The 8,200-nt window shown below is 38.0% G+C and overlaps 1 protein-coding gene across 1 annotated transcript in view; it reads left to right on the top strand.

The window, feature by feature from the left end:
* The first annotated feature begins 5,150 nt into the window (after window positions 1-5,150).
* CTNNA3 (catenin alpha 3) overlaps window positions 5,151-8,200 on the top strand; it is a 1,492,024-nt gene continuing 1,488,974 nt past the window's right edge. Inside the window, exon 1 of the mRNA XM_053922528.1 lies at window positions 5,151-5,298. The gene's annotated coding sequence lies outside the window, so the exon portion shown is untranslated. The remainder of the gene's footprint in view (window positions 5,299-8,200) is intronic.

Here is an 8,200-nt window from a genome sequence, read left to right as displayed (position 1 = left end):
TTGAAAAAGAAGTAACAAAGTAATCAATGAGCTAAAGCAGATGTGATTGACTGTAATTACTGTGCTTGTTAAGGTTATTGACTAATGGCAAGATGGGCTGTCAAAGTTGAGGCAGCCGGAGAAAATTAAATGAGAAAAATTAATGAGGAAAACATTCATTTTAGCCCTTTGTTATCGCCCAGGCAAGAAAGTTAATGTGTCAATTTCAATAGTTCTGAAATAGTTTGAGATTTTAAATTTTAGCACTAAATATATCCTGACTAAAATTTAAATGCTGTATTTGGATTTATACAAAGTGAAACAGAGGAGGAGGGAGAAATTAGGTGGTAAATATAACATATAAAGACAACAAATGAGACATAACTATACTTTGTACCAGGGTAGTAGCTGTAAAAATGGAGAGGCAATGGATTTGAAAGATATTGGAAAAATAAAATTAATGGAACACTATTCTCCTATGATGCTTACATCTTTCCTTTCTGCATCAAGGCAACTATAACTCCCTTGAGGAAAATTTCCTGGATTACCCCTTGCTCCTAGAGCTCTCCTCCCTCCTTTGAAATCTGTAGCTATTAAGCGTTACCTTCTACTATAGTCAATTTGCATACGTCATGCTATTATGGACCCTGCCACTGCCCCTAGCTTTCATTGCAATGGTGAAGACAGAATAAGTAAACAAATAGATAAATATGCGAGGTTGTGACAGGTGACTGGGGGCAGTTGAGATAAGGTGGTCAGGTAATACCTCTCTAAGAAGGTGAATGATTATATCAAGGATGAGAGTGAACCAGGCATTTAACTATTGGGACAAAATGATTTCAGGCAGGGGAACGGCAAGTGCAATAGTCCTAAGGGACTGAGTTTGGGTATTTTATGAACAGAAAGTGTAGTCGAAGTCAGTGAACTAGGGAGAACAGTGCTGTGAGTCAAGGTTGTAGAGGTTGACAGAAGCCAGATCATGCAGTGCCTTGTAAATTTGGTAAAGAATTTGGATTTTCTGCTATGAGTAATAGGAAGCCACTTGGTAATTTTAAGCAGTGGAATAACATGAGCAAAGCCATGTTCTGAAAGATCACTTAGATGCTAGGTAGAGAATGTATTGCAGCTACCTCAGAATAGTTGGGACAGGGAAGATAGAGACAAGTGGATGTATTAAAGGTAAGTTTTGGAAGTAGGGCTAATGGAAATTCTTGATGATTGTAAGGAAAAAGGATGAATGAAGGATGAGTCCTATGTTTCGTTTAAGCCATTAGTTAGGCAATGGTACCAATAACTAGAATATGAATGACAGAGAGAAATAGGGTTAAGAAGCAAAAGCAAGAACTCTTTTCTGGGGGACGAATTAAGTTTGAAATGTGTATAAGCTTATTTCACTTAGCATAATGGTCTCCAGTTCCATCCATGCTGTTGCAAATAAGTGAAATAAGCCAGATGGTGAGGGACAAATACTATATGATCTCACCTTTAACTGGAACATAATCAACAGAAGAAAAAAGGAAACAAAATATAACCAGAGACATTGAAGTTAAGAACAATCTAACAATGGGCAGGGGGGAGTGGGGAGGGGACAGTGAGGAGAGGGGATTACAGGAACTACTATAAAGGACACGTGGACAAAATCAAGGGGGAGGGTGGAGGTGGGGGAGGGTGGTGGGTTCAGCTGGGGTGGGGTGAAGGGATGGGGAGAAAAGGCACACAACTGTAATTGAATAACAATAAAAATTTTAAAAAAGAATAATAATAAAAAAGAAATGTGTATAAGCTATGCAAGTGGAGGGGACAGTTGGATGTATTCTTTTGGGGCTCCTGAGAGAGATCTGGATTCAGATGGCTTCATTTTATTTCATTTTGAGCCTTAGTTGCCAATTCTGAGCAACAGTTTAAGTCCCACTCCACATTTGATTACAGATCTCATTTAAAGCCATAGGATTGGATGAGCTATCCCCTGAGGCGACTGTTATGGACTTGGCCACATGAAAGTTGTTGGTAGACTTAAAACTGGCCCTTAGGGCCATGAAGGGGACACAAGTTCCATGGAGTGGGCTGTGGAATGAATGCCAGGTGAAAGAGTAGGAACGGTAAGCAACTCATTTGGGAAGCCTGAGTGATGAAGACAGCAGAGAGCTGGGAGGAGAACATGGAGGGAACTGTAGGGTGAAGCTAATGCTTTTGTCTGATATTTTTAAGTTAGAAGTTGTTTTGATATTTTTATGCTGATCACTAGAGAGGGGTGATAATGCAGTACACGAGGTGATAATCAAGGAGCAGAGTCCTTGAGAAGGTGGGAAAAGGCAGCATCCAGAGCAGAAGAGAAGAGATTAGCCTTTGGAAGGAGCAGGGTACTGCTTGCCCTGGAATGGGAGGGAAGGCACGGAGGATGGGGCTCAGTGCTGGTGCTTTTGTAGCTTTGATGATGAGAAGATACGGGGCATCTCCCCAGGTGGCTTCTGTTTTTCTCAGTGACAAAGGAGAGTTGTTTAGTAGCTAATAACAGGTTGGTTGAGAAGGGAGAATAGGAAACATCTTTTTGGTACAGTACATAAAATCTTTGAAACAGGAGCAGATTCATTTACATTTCACCAAAAACACCCACTAAAGTGCTACAACTATTTAGCACATATTTTTGGAATAAAATAATATTAATTATCACAAACAGCAATTATCCTTAGCTTTAAATATATCTTGGATAGTATGATAGTTGTTCAGAAAATTACAATTTTTTTTAAAGCCCCAACCTGAAATTGTCAGTCCTTTGAGGTATCATGTATAGAACAAAATGGACTTATGATTCACATAAAAGCTACATTCATTCTTTAACGTATTTTAGTGAAAAGAAGAATCTGTCTTTCATTCTGATCATTGCACCTTGGAGGACTTATTTTCCAAGAGGGGATGCTGATTGGGGTAGAAATATCTCCTCTGTGGTGGCCTCCTTTCTCATCTTCTAGCTGGCTCCTAACACAGCCTCTGTATCAAGGGGCTTCTTGGTACATGTGGGTGAGGGACTCTCTGGGGCCAGCCCTGATACCTTTTGATTACCTTGGGAGAATTGCTACAACAGCCCTGATTTATTCTCTGTCTTTTCTCTTTCTCTCCCAACTCTTCTGTTCCTAACCTTTGTTTGCCTGCAAGAGGAATACGAGCCAAAAATTTTAAAGTTTGGGAAGTATAAAGAACAGAAACAAGTAAATAGGGAAGGAGAATAAATACTGAACAAGACTGGGCAAAGTGACAGGAAGAAAATTAAAATTTGGATGGGGGCCAGAGTGCCAAATGCAGTGGCTGTGTAGTTTACAGGAACTATTTAGTGTTCAGCATGCTTCAGTGATCACCCAGAGAAAGCCAGACTTTTTCTGGTTTTGTTTGCTACCCTATAGTTACCTATGGGAGCTTGACAGAGGTGATCTGTGTTTTCTGTCAGCAAACGGATATAAGTACAGAAGACCGTGGGGCCTCAGCTCATCAAATCTGACGTGATTTGAATTGCTAGGAGGAGGACCTCTTGTGGCTACAAGTGGGAAATACTTCATATAAAAATATCTCGGAGGCTGCAGGCATTTTTATAAAGTAATTAAAAGAACTCCGTAGTGCACTTTAAAATTATATTTCAGATAGCTATAGTATTTAGTTGTTTTGATAACATCAAGTCTCATACTTGCATCTATATGCATCTCTTATGAGTTCAGTGTAATTTGAAGCCCTTCAGATTGTATCCATTTAATTCACTTATCTCCTGAAAAGCAGATAGAATAGGGGTTTTCATCTCCATTTTGCAGATGGAAAGGAAAGGTACTGATTTTACAGTGGTGGCAGGCTGGCTCGTAATAGAATTTGGATATCTTGGGCTCAATTCAACAGTCCGGGTTTGGAAAACATTCATTATTAGAGTTCTAAAACAAAAACTTCTATTTTGCAAGTGTCAAGTGAATTCTTTATTCAAGAAAAGATGGATTGAGAGACATAAAACTTACTCTTTGTGTTCACTGTGAAAAGAGGCCATTCCTAGATTCTCTCGGGGAAAAGCTGCTTTAAAAAATTCTGGGAGGATGGTATGTTAGCAGCTAAGAACCTTTAGATAACTGTAATGCCAATTAAGCACATTTTAAAGGACCCTACATAAAAACACAGTAATTTTCCGAGTTTCCCTGCAAATCATAAAAAATGAAACTCCTTTCATAGTTGATTCTGACAGTCCCCAGATCCTCCCTTTCCTCTTGGCTTCCTAATATTTGTTCTAAAATTGCCTGTGGAGCTAATAAATGAATGCCTTCTTTTTATTTTGAATTCAGCCTTTTAAGAACAGAAATGCCAAAACTGAAATGAGTAGCTCCATTTTAGGAGCAGTTACCACCTATTGTTTTAGAAACTATTGGAAGAGGGTCACAAAAATGATAATAATGTCTAAGGAAATGCAGTCCGAGTTCAAGTGGGGTGTCAAAGAATTGATGAACGATAAAACATAAGGCAGGGATATACCGAGCTGTCCCAGGGAGTGTTAAGATGTTCAGGGAGAGGGTATAAAAAAAAGGGAAGAGAAAGGGAAGAGAAATATGAAAAAGAATAATCATAGAAGAAAACAATTTTGTTGGAGAAAGTTGTTTTATTGGTAACTTTAATAATGGTTCCACCTGTGGAGTTTTTGGTAAGTTTTCACTTTACATACTTTCCTGATAATTATGCACAAATTCTAAAAGCAGGGAGTGTAATAACTGGGGCAAGGGTGCAAGGCAGGGGAAGTTTCAGAGGAGAACCACATCAAATGGGACACATTATCATGGTACTGAAGACGCTGAATTTTACTTTTACATAATTGATCTTTTGATGGTAGATTTCTGGGACTTCTGTTATCTCTGCTTTATTATTTTTTATTCTCAATAACTTCAGCCTTCAGCTTTAATTAGATGTAAAGTGTCCTTACTTTTGAAAGGGACTCGAGAAATGCAAATCTAACTTATTCAAAGCTTCCTGACAGCTATGTTTGTAGATCGCTAGGCAAAGTATGCGTCTGGCCTTTTTCAACGAAGTATTTTCAGTAACAAGTTGTCAGTGAGGTCAGTGGCTAGTGGTTCAGGATTAGATACCACCCACCCTGGCTTGTAACCTCCCCTTTCTTTCTCATCCTGGGTGAATGACGCTCAGCTGAAGTGACTGCGCCACTGTCACTGACTCTCAATTTGTTGCTCTGTAACTCTGTGGCTAACCAAGAAGTCTCCCCCCACCAAAAAAAAAGAGCTTTTTTTTTTTTTCCTACAAGAGCCGAATTTTAAACACATTTACTTTCTAGGAAGCAACAGAAAGGTAAGTGTCAAGTTTGTGAAGAGAAGAGCTGGACTTCAGTGCATTGTTTTTTCTGCGTTGAGTTGCTCTGTGTTAGTTATACATCGTAGGTTTAAAATGTGAGATTTCTTTCTGAATTAAAGAATACATTATTATATAAAGTGGGAATGTTTTGAATAGTTATGATGAGAAATGTAGATTTGCATGCTAATTTTCAAGTTATAAATAACTTCCAAACTAGTGCCAGGGGAAGCTAGTACCCAATGTCGTGCTTTGCATTCAGAGAGTTTCTGGCTATAAAAAGCTGATTGCGATACCGTGCAGGCAAAGATAAGATATGGCCTGGATGCTCCTGCTTTGGCATGGAGCTGGGGCAAAAGAAGGCAAGATAGAAAATGTTTGAAGGGATTTTTACTTTTAACCAAAGAAAGCTTGTTCACAATAATTGGAAGCTTTTCCAAATGACAGAGTGGCAAAAGTTTTAATTTTTCAATTTAATGTTCATCTTATATATTTGTTTTAGAACAGGCACGGGATGTTGAGGAATCTCTCAGAACTGTTTTACCACCATTTATCACCAAATAACAATCGGAGTATATGGAATGAATATGGGCTGTGAGATCTAATCAATAACGCAAAGAGAAGGTCTGAGTGACTGAGGAGTTGCTCCTGGTTGCACAGAAGACAGAACTGGAAGGAGAGGGTTCAAATGGAAATAAGAAGGAACTGAGGTTAAGCGTCAGGAAGTTTGTTGACTGGAGAGGTTCTGAGTGACTGATATGCACACACCACTAGGAAAGGCTGCTGCAATGTCTCTGAAGATACGTGAGATCCAATCGATGATTCTCAGAACACACCAGTGGGAAAAATAGGGTTTCAAATTAGCCTTGGTTCTGGGTGGTGGCTAGCTTGTTTAGGCAGACTGGAAGGTCAACCTATTGAAAAGTATTGTGATTTGGAGATATGAGTTATCAGCAGTCAAACTTGAATGGCATATTTGGATGTGCTATTAAAATTTCATCACCCACTATAAAAAAATTAACTCATAGTAGCACAGGATAAATTTGTTAAATGGAGAAACCCAAAATACAGACAGTATAGAAATGGCTATTTCCATTTGTTACTTCCTATACATAGTCTGTCTTCTTTCTTGAGTAAAATATTGGAATTTTTATAGTAAAACTTAGTTTTGTTTCGTTATAATAGTAATATGTATAATATTCATTGTATGAATTTTGGAAGCACAGAAAAAAATTATCTGTAACCTTATTGAGTATTTCCTTCTAGGCTTTTTTCTCTGCATGGCTTTAAAATGAATTGCAATAGTATTATCGATACAATTTGATACCATGCTTTTTCATTTAGCCTTATACCAAAACGTTTTCCAAATAATACCTATTCTACATAGATGTTATTTTAAATTGTTGTGTAACATTCTTCCAAGTAAATGGATATAGTTTTATTAATCATTGTTGAACACCTAAGGGCTATGGTAAATATCATAGTGTGTGTGTGTGTCTGTATTTATGCCAAAAATTATTTCTTTAAGTTCTATTCTTAAGTGTAGCCTTGAATTAGAGATCATTAGAGTTGAAGACAAAGTTTTTGATTTTTAAGATTTTTTAACTGTTTTTCGATTAAGGCAGGGGTGTCAAACTCATTTTCACTGGGGGCCACATCAGCCTCACGGTTGCCTTCAAAGGGCCGAATGTAATTTTAGGACTGTGTAAATGTAACTACTCCGTAACTGTTAAGCAAGAGCTCAGCGCTGCCACCGGGTAGAAACAAGGGCTGGGCTGGATAAAACAAGGTGGAGGCTGGATTCGGCCCAGGGGCCCTGTGTTTGCCACCTGTGGTTTAAGGAATTGTAAGTTTCCTGGTCTACCAAATGAAATATTTATTGAGTGTCTCTGATATGCAAAACATTATTGTCAGCCACAGGCACATAAGGCAGCAACACACTAAGTGTTTGGAAGGACAGAATCCCCTCTATTTACAAAATCCAACTTATCAACTTTCACAGGTAATCAATATGGCTACATGTCAGAGTCAAAATCCTTCACCTCTGCCTGAAAGCAACAGTTGGTATTACCGACTATTTATTTTACTTTGGACTTTAGAACAATAGAATTTATAAATAACTTTTGTTAGAGCACTATCTATGTATAATTCATATTTATATGAATTTTATAATCTGTGACAAAGAAATAGCAGAATAAGGAAGAATAAATACTTCATGATAAAAGTCTGGGAAAATTAGAAGTATTTGGAGGAAGTCTGTAGGTAGCACAGCGGAAAGGAAGGATAGAGGACACACACAAGAGCGTGGCTAGCATGGACTCAAGGAAGACATGAAGTTTTAATTTTGCTGTTGTTGAATTTGGGAGCTATGGTTGTAGAAGTAGAATACACTGAAGGAAAAGAAGCCAAGGAGCTGGTGATTGATAAAGCTGATTTTTGGGGTGGTGGTTGGTTCACAGAAATCAAAGTGGAGAGAGTAGAGACAGCATTATTTGGTGGGAGGTGAGTTGAGATTTAAGGTTGTGAATTCTTAAAGAATATATTCTGCCTGTATTCATTTTTTTAAATCGTGGAGTTTTACTTTTCAGTGATACTTAGAGGAAGACCATAGCTATGAAAGGATGCGAGTTCTCTTTTTTGTTTACTATGAATTTCTACTTTTTCTTTGGAATAGAAGGGATTAATATTAAAAAGAGAAGTTGGTAGCCCAATCATGCTTGAAGAGAAACTATGTGTTTTGTAATGAAGACTTAAAAATAGTTTTTATTTATGGATCATTGGCTCATGGGAATGTTAGTCTACAGACTCAAAAAGCAGGATTTTCTGATTTTTGTTTGGATACTGGATTTTAAGTGACATGGTACTTTGGAAGTGGAACTCCTGAGTTTAGCCAAGTTACAAA

Source organism: Desmodus rotundus, chromosome 4 (assembly GCF_022682495.2).
Source record: "Desmodus rotundus isolate HL8 chromosome 4, HLdesRot8A.1, whole genome shotgun sequence".
Taxonomy (NCBI): Eukaryota; Metazoa; Chordata; class Mammalia; order Chiroptera; family Phyllostomidae; genus Desmodus; species Desmodus rotundus.
Note: the sequence above shows the minus strand (reverse complement) of the source record. Positions and strands in the feature narration are given on the sequence as shown.